Below are 12,796 nucleotides of genomic sequence, written 5' to 3' on the forward strand. Positions count from 1 at the left end.
CTGTCGCTTCTTCTCTGCATTACATTATAGTATGTTGCTACTGTGCACTTTCATCAAACAAGGCTCTATTAAAAATGGTACAACATGTTGCCTTGATGAATGATGTTAGGAATCAAGATTTTCACTGCTTGAATTGAGTCTAGCATGTACAAAAGGGATCTTAGAATTTATTTATGATCTATAATGCTTTTAAAGTTATTGTGGACAAACTAGCCAAACATAAATTACTTTGTTTCATGCTTCCCAGAAGGGAAAGCATCTACATGAGCTGATCCTGCCCAGATTGCTTGTGATTTTTATAAGGTCACACTCAACTGTGGTAGGAAGAGTGGCATGTACAACACTTTAATGGCAGGGGAAAGAAGAAAACCTGAGGTCTACAATTGTTTTGGATTGGCAGGGCACTAGGGAGAGGGAAGGTCAGAAAGAGATCATGGTAGATTAGGTTTTTGATCTAACAGCTGACTATAGCTGTTCCTGCTCGCACTATTCCTCCCCCGCTGACCAGGCACTGACTCTAAACCAGTATTTAAAATGTCTGATTCCTTCTTGAGGGTTTTTTCCCCGGCTGAGGAACATTGGTTAAAGACGTACGCTGTTATGGTTTGGTGTTTTTGTTCTATTTTATTGTGGTAGTCTGTTTTCCTGCGTTTATTTCTTTGCCTGGTTCTGTCATGTCTTGCGTTTTTTTGAAAGGTATTTTTGGTCTTGTCTTGGTTACGTTCTGTTTCCTGTTTTATTTTGAAGTCTTGTCTTGTATATAGATCCACTTCCTGTGTTTTTTTTACCTCTACCGTGATTACCTGATGTTTTCCACCTGTTTCCCAGCCCTCTTGTCCCTGCATCTTGTTACCGCATTACCCTCTGTATTTAGTCTTTGTGCTTTCCGTTTCAGATCATTATTTTGGTTTGTGCGTGGTCCCTGTTAACCTTTTTCTGCCATTTTGTTGTACATTTGGACTCTTCCCTGAGATTAGTTTTCCCTGTGCACCTTTTTGGGGATTTTTTCCCTCTGTTTTTTGGGAGATTTTGGACTGTTCCTTTGTTCTTCTGTAGTTTCCTGTGTTTGTTTGGACTTTTGTTTTGACAAATAAAGCCTGGTCATACGCTCTCTTGCCTGCATGTCATCCCTGCATTTGGGACCTCCCTTCCGTGACTCTAACATGCACAAAAAAAAGTGCAGATCTGTGGACACCTCTACCATTAAGACTTGCGTTTGTTTTTGTTTATTTTTGTTTTATTTCACGTCTTACATTTATAATTTATTCTGGAAAATATTTCTCTAGAAAGACAGATGCTTCATGTGTACAATTTCTGCACACTTTTTGCGTGTTGCAAGTAGTAGCAGCAGCAGCAAGCACTGGCATTCTCCACTTGTGGGCAACTGTGAGTAAGAAGCTAATGACTGAAAGGGTCAGTAAGTGAGAGGATGGCTGAGTGGGACAAGGGCAAGGATTTAGACATTAATTGAACGATTGCTGTGGAACCCACTGTGTCTGTGTGTGTGTGTGTGTGTGTGTGTGGAGGTGGGGTGGGTTGTTCTATCAATGTCTAATTGTCTTTGTGTTAAATTGCAATTATATTGGTCTGCCAGTGGCCTCATTAGGTTGACCTTCAGTTGGTAGAAGGAGAATGGGCTAGAATGGGGCCATGCAGGAGCTAAAGTCTGTGTGTGTGTGTGTGTGTGTGTGTAAGAGAAGGGGGGATAAAGAAAGAAAGGTAAATAAAAATGAGTGAAATGGAAAGCTGAGAAAAAAGCAACTATTAATATTTTGCCACTTGTGATGGGTAGATGAGGAAAGGGGAATTGCTTTTCAATGACGTGAGCGAGGGAGGAAGAGGAGAATGAGTGATGCGGCCCTGAGGTCATAGAAGGACAATCAGTGCTTGGGGAATACACTTCCTAAAGCTCCTAACCTTATCCTTGACTATCATAACCTTGTTAAGGAGTTGTAACGTTTGTTTTTCTGAAATCCAGGCAACAGGTCAGCTCACCTGGTAGAGCGCACACCCAAAGGCAGAGGCTTCCACCCCCCTTTCAAGTCTAAGCTGTCCTATCTACAATAAAGATGCAAAAAAAATTCTTAAAAACATTTGTGGCCCAATTTTAAAAACTAATATCTTCACCAGGGACTAGTGGGCCACAAACATGGTAAGGAAGTAAAAAAGCATTGAAGAATGACTGATACATTGTATTTCTTTTCAACTGAAAATCAATTGTTATCGCTTATATTCTTATTCTATGTTTCATTGTTGTCATCAGTACTTCCGTACTGAGTACTTACTTTTATTTTGTAGTAATCATCTGCTCTCATTTTAGGTCCCTTCCTCCCTTTGTCTGCTTTCCCGCTCGTATGATTACCAGCTCCACCCCTAATTTGATTCACCTGTTTGTTTTCAGCGTCCCTATTTCCCAGTGCTCAAACACTCACCGTTCCCGCTCACCGTTGCCAGATTTGTCCGGAGGTCACCTTCTTCAGCGTTTTCTTCGAGTTTGTTTCCCCGGTTTTTGTGGACCTTTGCCTGTTCCCTGACTCCGATTATTTCCTGCTGCTGTTGTACCTTTTCCTACCTCAGTGTTACTGGACTTTTGCCTGTTTATTGTCAACGATTATTGCCCGCTCCTGCTGTACCTTCGCCTGCATTGTTCTTGGAACAATAAACTACTTACAGTACCTGTGATTTCCTGTCTGAGTCGCCATTGAGCCGTTTTAAATTCCCTCACTTAGATGAAAAGCTATACAACCACACACACACACAACATCACAGTCTTATGGCAGTTCGTGATTTGTCACGTTATTTTTAATCTATTAATTTGTGTACATGGACAACATTTTCTTGTTTTTTTCGTCTTGCTGAGAACGTAATGTATTCGTGCTGGTCACCACGTAATGGAAAGCATCAATTTTGGAAAAGAAGAACTGTGAAACAACACGCTAAATGCCAGGATGCGAGCCGCAGTCTCCAGAGGACTCACCGGTTGGGTTTAGGAAAATAAGAACATGGAAATGACATGCCAAACGTCAAAAACGACAAGCTACACGCCGGTAAACGAGAACAGAAAAAGGACAAACCACACACCAGGACACGATCCCCGATCTACGGGCTGAAAGTCCTGTGCTGTTTGACCCATTCACCACCCCAACCAACCAACCTTCTCATGAGGATTTTCAGCATTTAATAATACTCACTAACGTAGTTGTGCTGTGACCACGAAACATGCTTCCCATATAAATACATTAGCGTGCATGCACACACACCTCAGAGATACAATCATGGCATTATTTTTGGAGTCAGTGGGATGTCGTCATCTGTCAAAATTTTATATTTCTTAAACAGAAATCAATCACGTTAAGAGACAACTGGTGGCCCAGGAAAACACCCACTTTGCTTTTTGTGACGCACTCCCCCTTTATTTTCATGTTTCTCTGTCACTGCCTTTCTATCCATGGAATATTTCAGAGGTAAAAAACACACTGAAAGTCATTCCACAAAGTCAAAGATCTTTAAAGAGAACAGTGTAACCTACATGGCTTACCCTGATATTAGTGAAAACAGTGGACTGATGCGATGATGAGTTTCTGAAATACTGACTTAAAATTTAGAGACTTCAGGGGGGAAAGGATCACCTGTTAGTTCGCAAAGGCATTTAAAAAAATACTTGGGGCATTTTTATCTCTTTCATTGTGCTGTGTTCCCCGACCAATATTTCCAAAAAAATGTGGGATTAAATAAAAAACTAAAACATCCGATCTAAACAACATTTAATAGAACTAATGAATATTACTAATGAAAACATCAAAAAGTACCTTTCACCACTGCTGAGAAAGTAAAACACATTTGAATGATGACTTTTTATTAATTTCCATTTCTCCATCTGTGAGTAGAAAAAGAAAAAAAAAAGAAAATCCCTTCTTTTCCAGTCTCATCTTATTGTTGTCACAGTCTTTGTTTGTTGGAGAGGACCACCATATTGATTTTAATATTTCTGTCACGTTCCTGTTTTTTTTATAGCTTCCCACCTTTTCCTTATCATACACTTTTCCAGGAGCACACGCAGTCTGAACACCCACAGCTGGCTGAATGACGAGTCAGATAAGGGAAGATACTGTTCAGAGTTGCAGAGCATGATATTAAATTGCCCATTTCAGTGGTTTGCTTTTTTTTTGCCAAGAACTCTGTGTGATATGTGTCTAAATGTGTGTGTGCGTGTCTGTGTGTGAGAACGAGAAGATCTCTTAATGCTTTTTGCATTTTTGTCCACCATGTACCCACCAAGTACATACACACAACCTTGTCTGAAACAGCTACACGGTGTGTGTCAGTTTTTTTTCACTATTTCTTCTTAGTGTGCATCACACACACACACACAAATGTATGCATGTGGTATAACGGTTTTGTCAAGTACCAAGTGCCTTGCATTATTGAGCACGGAGGGCAGGCAGCTTGTCCGCTGTGCAGCAGACTGGGAGGCCAAGATCCCAAAGGTCAGCTGCACCCCGCATAAACAGACATGAACCACTGGCCCGGATGTTTTCAGCAGCACAAGAGGCAGCTCACGGCCAGATAAGCACAAATCAGAAACAGCGCCAGTCAGAACCTTTAAGCCTTTGAGCACCATCTGGTTCTGGCCTATCCAAGAGGAGCAAATCCCACCAGGTTAGGAGGAACAGGAGGAAAGCCGAAAAGAGAAGCGAAGATGAAGGAGCACAAAGAGAAGTTGGATGGGGAAAAAGAGGGATATAGAAATATCCAAAAACATGTGTGCATGTGAACATTTTGCTGTAAAGATTCTTAGTGGTTTAGTCGATATTGTTAACACATTTGCAGTAGGGGATTACGAAACAATACAACCAGAATACTTAGAAGTCATTAAAATAAGCTGCCAAAGAAGAACAACCTTCAACTAACTCTGCAGCTGGAACAGGAGCAGAACAGCAGTTCACAAATATATAATGCGACGCCATCCACTGCGGTTTCACCCCAAGCACTCTCTCAGCCTAACTAACGGACTAGAATCGCTTCACAACATCTCACTTTTCAAGGGCATCTCAGACCAAACCATCCATGTCCTCAGTCTCACTCCAACTGCTCTCCAGCACATCCTCCCAGACCAACCAACCAGGCTCCAAATCTTTTCCTGTGCTCTTATGCCTACAATTAAATGTAATCAAGCATTCATTAAATCTGTAAATTACATATTGTGATGTGATCCTTGCTAGTGAAGTGAACATAATTTATTGTATCTCAGGAGACCCTACTTAGCGGAGTTCAGCCACCAAATTGATAGAAGACCAATGACTGGACTTCAATTAGGGGCAATAATTCTGGTGAACCTGTCCACAACAGCTTCATGTCAAATCCCTCATGAAACAGCCGCATTATTTACAGTTTCCACTACTGCACCACACACATACACACTTGGTTGGCATCCCTCAGTCTGCTCTAATGATGTCCACAGAGCCACATAAGGAGCATGGGGAGAAATGAAGGACTTTGGAAAGACTCACTAATACTCACTGTATTCTGAGGATTACCCAACTGTCCACTGCAGCAATATTCAGAAACAACACATTTTAAAGGCTTTTATAGTTTCAAGCCAATAGGAGAAATCCTCCTGTGTTGGGCCACTCAACGTTTCACATGACTCAGTACCTGTAAGTTGTTGCATTTCGTCCACACAACTTGTGTTTTACAATTTAGTTTCACTAAAATTGCTCAACACAGCATGATGTGGACAGTTATGGAAAGAGCAAAAACAAACCGCCAAATTGAGCTGTTAAGGTTAAGAGCTGCAGGCAACAGGCTATTATTGTTAGTGCAAAACAGCACACTTCCAACTCTTCATCAAGAGAAACCCCGTAATGTCCCTGTATGAAAAACCCCGTGCTCTGTGCGTGCAGCATGAGATCTGATCACAGGTGTTCACGGCATTGCTCAACATGGGTGGATTCAATTGGATTAGATTTACTTTAATGGCATATTTCTCTGAAATTGTCCTATTGCAAGGTTAAAACTAGTTACCACAAAACCTACATGACAAAACAAAGTCAAAGTCTTCAATCAAAACGTTTTCATTTGCAGAGCATGATGCAATACAGCCTCTCTTTTATTAATTGCTGCACCCAGTGGTCAATTGAAATGCAATTTCCAGCTGAACTCTGGGACTTCACAATTGTATTTGGCCTGCTCTGGCCCACTTCAGTTGATGACTTTGTAAACTTGGAGGGTTTCCCTTTTGGTTTGGTTCAGTTTCACACGGAGATAAATCTAAATCAACCTAAATACATCACGCAAGAATGCCCTTGTTGGTCAGGTATATCTGGAACGGAAGCAAGAAATTCTGGAATATTGCATTTTTCTTGCATCTTTAATGCATTAATTCAAATACTTTTCCAGACATTGTTTTGCGATCAACATTCCTATGTTTACTCTGCTCACCGGGACTTAGACCTGCTCTACCGGCATCTGTCTCCAACTTTTGCTGCGGGTGGTTTGAACACGAAGATCCACGTAGCGGCGAGTTTGACCGCAGAATATTTCTGTTACAGAAACATTGCAAGTTGTTAAAGAGATTGCATAGCACACCTGACTGCAGGCGCCGTTTAACTCAAACTTGCGACATACACCTGGTAGTTGGGTCAGATCGAGGTCGGATCATGTTCTAACCACAAACGAAGCGTACCGAAGTGCTCAATTGTAACTTTGAGGAGGTGTTCTTGGTCCAGTGGGTTTTTTCCACTGCTGTGTGCAATTGCTGTGTTCACACCTGCCCAAACGAACCACACCAAAGCTCCAGGATTCGATTCAACCAAACTAAACAAGGCAGATGTGAAAATGCCCTCAATAGAAAAAGAATATAAATCAACAACTATCAACAGCTTTAGGGTTTATAAAGCTCAAAAATATTTTTGGGATGTACTGTAGATAAGCATTAAGAGCATTGACCTTTACAAAGGTCTGCACAATTCTGGTAATGCAGGTGTGTGTGTGTGTGTGTGTGTGTGTGTGTGTTAGGGACAGTTAAAGAAAGGCTTTATGCGTTATATGCTTGGTACATTTGGTTGATGAATGTCTGTGCATGTATGGATGTAGTCATTTCTGTAAAATGTCATGTGACTATGCTTTACAGACAGATAAAACTAGAGAGAGTTTAGCATTCAGTAGCATGGCCTTGGTTCACACACTCAAATATTTGCACAAGCAAGCCTGTGTCTGCCTGCGATCATCTTAGTGTGTGTTTATCAAACAATTTGTGCTCACCCACTTGTAGCGGACTGCACCAGCAGTCAACAAGCAGCCGTTCTTGCTGCACCCTCCATTTCATTATTGAGGTCAGCTGTCCTCGTGGCCCATTGTCGCTGTCCATGAGTGAAATGAAATCTGACGTCAGTAAGTATCCCTCCCCACAAACCGTGCAGGTGGCGTTGCAATCAGCTGTCCTGGCCTTTAAATGGGACTGACTGTTGCAGCAATTTATAACAAACAGGGAAACAGAATTCCAATTGCTTTTTATAGCGAGATACATTCAGGGATAACTACCGTTTTCTTTGAATACCATCCTATTTTATTTATTTCTCCTTTGGATATCTACAGATACAGTTGAAAGGTTATTAACATGAATGACTTTACAAATCCTTTAGTCCTAGCAAGAGACGAAGACGTGCAAATCTTATTTTTGGAACCGCCAGGGCACAAGTTAAAGCAACTCATTTCTGTCAGAAAGGAAGCCGTGATATTTTGAGCTACTTGCCACCAACTTCAGAGAAAGCTCACTGTATGGCCCACTCTGCACCAGAGCGAGGCAAGGATTGATTGTAGCACGGTCAATGTCATGCCCATTTTCTTTTTCCAGAACCATTTCTGTATACCTATAACACATATTTGGTTGTTTTTAAATGGTTGTTGATGAACTGTATGAGGGGTGAGACAAAATCAAGTAACATCAAAACAACACTAAATGGACCTAAAACTAAACATGGCACATAGACTTCACAATATAGTCTCCTCTCTCTTATGCTCCACTCTGTTATTGTCCATAAAAATGAACTTGAAGCGCTTTACGTGTTTTTATACTGTAGGCCTAAATTACATTTTATGACCATGATTGCATAAAATTCCTTAATGTGTCTGTGTGGGTTGTCTCTGGTGTTCCAGTTTCTTTCCACAATCCAAGGTTGGGTAAATTGGAGACTCCACATTGCATGGAGGTTTACATATTTGTGTCTGTCTATATGTGTTTAGGCCTAGGTGGTGCCCTATGTGCCCAAAAAAAAAAAATCTGCAGGCATCAGGGAACTTGGTGTGCAAGAGCATAAAAAAGTCAAATTAGAAATTAAACTGTGTGGGATGAGATGAGACAAATAAGACTGATTTGTTTTCACACAGGTGCAGGGAGCATTGAATATTTGCTTAAATCAAGGCGATATTTTTCTTACACAGTAAGAATCATTAAGAGTTGAAAGCACATTTACAGTGCAGCTGCCTTATTATCACATTATACCGCCGATCACCTACTCACTTGGACAGGTAATTGCTTGAGTTTTTCCAAATAGTCCAGCTCCAACTAACAATGCTTAGCCTTCAACAAGTTCCCTGGGTTTCTGTGGAAGAAAGCCAAGGGTGGAGTAAAACAGCTTTAAGAGGTACGAAGTTGAAATACAAACACCCCCTCGCTGAAATGCCCAAAACCAACAATGGTATTCTGACGTGAAGTGGGTGTCTGAGAATTGGCAGATGTCGAAAATGTAACTCTGCAATTTTTAAGGCATTTGAATAAAATATTTATTCTGTTTTTTCGCTTCTGTATGATTTTAAGCATGCACACTGTCATCATGTAAAAAAATAATTGTTCTAATGGCCTGATATGACCTCACATCAAAAAAAAAGAAGTATATATGTGTTTTCCGCTGAGCAAGACAGAGAATGTTCCGTTAAAACAGATTGGTGATGCTGTTCTGTTGTCATTTTTCATTAAACAATGAAAACAAAGTTAGCTGTAAGTGTATGTAGCGCCTGTGTGTTTCATGTGGAGTGTCAGATGCCCTTTAAAAAACAGCGTTTTAAATGCTTGTCAGTAACCAGTCATATGGTAACTTAGGAGGCAAGCCTTGTGTGCTTTGATTAATTTGGAATTCAGTAAACGAAAAGTGCTTTTGGATGCATTTGTTTTCAGTTCAGTATTTATGTATACAAATATGGTCAACTTGAAGGATGAACATCTGTTTGGTCTTCTAATGAAGGGTTCTGATGTGCCTTCTACTCAACATAACCGGCCATACTAAATTAATGGTGCTGAAAAAATAGCACATTTCCTCACTATAAATTGTCCATCTAAATAATAGGATACATGGAAAAATGGGACAAGGCAAATAGTTATGAGAATGAGTCTGCATGGTATCTGTACATCCCAAGGAGCATTTGTAACCAGTCATACGGTAACTAAGGAGGCAAGCTTTGTGTGCTTTGATTAATTTGGCATTCAGTTAATGAAAACTCAACTCCTTGTATTTTATCCTGCTGTTCTTCACCACTGTTTTTTTTGTTGTATTTATTTTATTGTACCTCATATATGTGCGTGTACATATATATACATATTTATATATATCATTTTGTGCTTTTATTGTGTTATCTATTTATTTATTCTGTAATATATTTTTGTGCAGCACTTTGGAAACCTTGTGTTTGTTAAAATCGTGCTAAATAAAGTGGATTGGATTGGACTGGATGTATTTAGTGTAATAAATCCAAAACTGATCCCAATGCGTCATTAGCGGTTCTCACCATAATTCTAAAGCAAAACAAGTATACCTGGCAGTTCGGTACAGAGCTTCTTGTGAGCATGGACTTTTATAACTCAATATAGCCAACATGGAATGTTAGCTACTCCACTGTGTTGTTAAGTAATGTCTAGCGATGTGAGACAAGCGTCTAGCAACATTGTTGTTGTTGTTGTTAATTACGAACACAAGAGAGGCTAACATTTTTACAGTAAGAATGGAAGTTTACTTTATTAGTACTTACAGTCACAAGGTTTTACCAATTAAAATGTAATTACTTGGTCTAGGCTACGATTCTCGCGACTCTTGCTGAACATCCGCTAACATTTACCCTTGCACCGGTGATGGTGAAGTTGCTCTAGCTGCGGAAAAGTAGCGCTGAGTGTAAGAATAAAACTGTCCCGCACATCAGTTATCTTTTCAGCACACATCAGAATGATACATTTAAAAACTGACATTTCAAAATATTACCGGGGGGAGCATGCCCCTAGACCCCTCCTACAGGGTTGGGGGTTTGGGCATTTGTCACCTTTTCCCCTCTTATGAGTTTGCAGGATCCCATAATTTCAAGTTCTAGTAGTAGTAGTAGTAGTAATGGCTACAGGGTCCCATACAAATAGCATTGGACCCTGAGTACAGACACCCAACCAACCCACAGCTATATTCTGGGAGTTGGGTTGTTTTCAAAGCAGTAGCTTGTTCTGCAGCTCACTTCCCCTCACAATAAATCATTATTCACTGTGACAGTGAAGGGACACAGTAAGGCAAAGGTGTAAAGCCATAGCAATGGCTCACATCTACATTCACAGCCGACCAAGTTCTAAAAAATAATGAAATAAAGACTTTTGAAACATTTTTGTATAGAAATACACGCCCATATGTGATGCGTAACAAATCCTGTTCCAGGGGCTTTTTCATTTCCATTTTCCATCTGTAAGAATAGCTGATGTGAGGAATTACAAGCCTACAGCCATTGATGTAGCTGTTGGGAGCAGCTGGTCTCTGCCAAGGAAGCAGACACATGGATAAACATAAAAGCACACAGAACAGTATAGGCACAAATACACGCACACACACACACACTATGACAATGGGTCTCACACTCCCATATCTATTACAGCATTTCCTGCTCAAGGGCCCTCACTGCTTTTCAACTCACAGCTGCACTACAGAACTTTTCAACTCAGACAGCACAGTCCAAGGACATGACTAATTCAATCAGGAGAGACATGTTTTCAGATGTGCAAATAAGGGTTATTGTACAGCTCAATATAATGTACAGTATCTTTGGCAATTAGATTTCACTGCTACACAGATATTTTGTATATCTATATAGGGGTAGAGAACCATCAGACCCCCAGATGGAATCTAGACACCAGTGGTGGCGATGAAGGAGCCCGAAGACCATACCAAAGGAGGCTCCAGACCGGTCAGCTGGAGTAGATTACTGGAGACATACATGCAACAGATATACACAGCAAAAAAGTACATTTATTAGAATAACAGCTGAATTGATTCAGGAGTGCACTGGTTAAAAGTTCGGTCTTCCTGAAAATATTAACGCTGAGCTGGGGCTCAGGCTAAGAGTAACAATCAATTTACAAAGTGATGTGAATAGCGGAAATACACTATGCTGGATCAGAGGGTACACAGTGCTGCACAGCTTATATCACTTGGGACAGGCCTAAACACATATAGACAGACACAAATATGTAAACCTACCTGCAATGTGGAGTCTCCAATTTACCCAACCTTGGATTGTGTGAAGAAACTGGAACACCAGAGACAACCCACACAGACACAGTAAGGAATTTTATGCAATCATGGTCTTAAAATGTAATTTAGGCCTACAGTATAAAAACATGTTTTCTATCAAGAGTCTCAGATGTGGGAGCAATTAAGTGTATCACCTTTTTCACTTCAGTGCTCCATGACAAAGCTATGTTAACAATGAAGATCACTAAATAGTAAATAGCATACCTCTGAGATATTATACTTCATTCAGTACACATCTGCTTATACAATGACATCTATAACGTAGGTGTTTGATAGCAGTTGTAAATGTTTGTGTCAGTAGTCAACTGTGGGTGAAGACAGCAAAGTTGAAGCTCAGCTAAAGAGCTTTGAGCTAGAGTTGTTTGTGTAACCACCATTAGCAACTTGTAAAAAATACAAATAGCTGCTCACTTACCATGCAAATTTAATTTTAAATGTTTGATATTACACGTATTGCCTTGAGACCCATAGCAACAAAACAGACCCAAAACTAATTTTGCATTGACAGACCTATCTCCACTGCGCTGTACAATAAGAACTGTATACACCACAGATACATTTTAGGAAAGAGAAAAAAAAGCTCTGGGTTGTTTACATTACTTTAAACCGATCCCAATTGTCTTGGGAAGTGCTAAACTCTGGTCGCAGCGACAATGACGGTGCAATATCATCTTGGGAAGGAATTTGTTGTGATGAAACATTTTAACCCCACAAAAGAAAAAACACATGGAATATTAAATACAGTCCACTGTTTATACAATACAGTAGCATGAGCTTTTTAAATTGGCTAGATACACGGTTTAACGTAATTTGCATTTACTAGTGTATTGCCGTGTGTACTTCACAGCAAAGCCCACCAATACATCCCAGATGGATGGTAAATGCCGTAAACAAATTCCTGGCAAATCTTTACAATCATTCACCATAAGAACCAAGCAGTCATGCCTTCTTTCACGATCCAAATTCTCCATATGGCTAATTTGAAGTTTGTTGTTGTTCCCAAAGAGAAGAAATTTAGAAAACAACAACACACAGAAAGTGGAGGCAGGTGTCAGGCAATACCCTGGAAATGGGCTCCCGTTGATCCAGACTAACCCAAACCCAACAACACAAAATATAATTTGGTCCCAGCTCTAATTGGGATCTGGGTGGGGCCTTGGTTTCCAAAAAAGACAGAAAAGGTCCTCTGTACTTCCCTTCTTGTTCTTAGGGCAAACTAAATTGACCCAGTTGTGAGCAGT

At 40.3% G+C, this 12,796-nt stretch overlaps 1 long non-coding RNA gene across 1 annotated transcript in view; it reads right to left on the minus strand.

Annotated features, from left to right (window-relative positions):
* Window positions 1-1,750: 1,750 nt before the first annotated feature.
* The window catches only part of LOC117955706, a 17,028-nt gene continuing 5,982 nt past the window's right edge, over window positions 1,751-12,796 (minus strand). The window contains exon 3 of the long non-coding RNA XR_004659115.1: window positions 1,751-1,761. This is a non-coding gene — a long non-coding RNA (uncharacterized LOC117955706). The remainder of the gene's footprint in view (window positions 1,762-12,796) is intronic.

Source organism: Etheostoma cragini, chromosome 13, assembly GCF_013103735.1.
Source record: "Etheostoma cragini isolate CJK2018 chromosome 13, CSU_Ecrag_1.0, whole genome shotgun sequence".
Lineage (NCBI taxonomy): Eukaryota > Metazoa > Chordata > Actinopteri > Perciformes > Percidae > Etheostoma > Etheostoma cragini.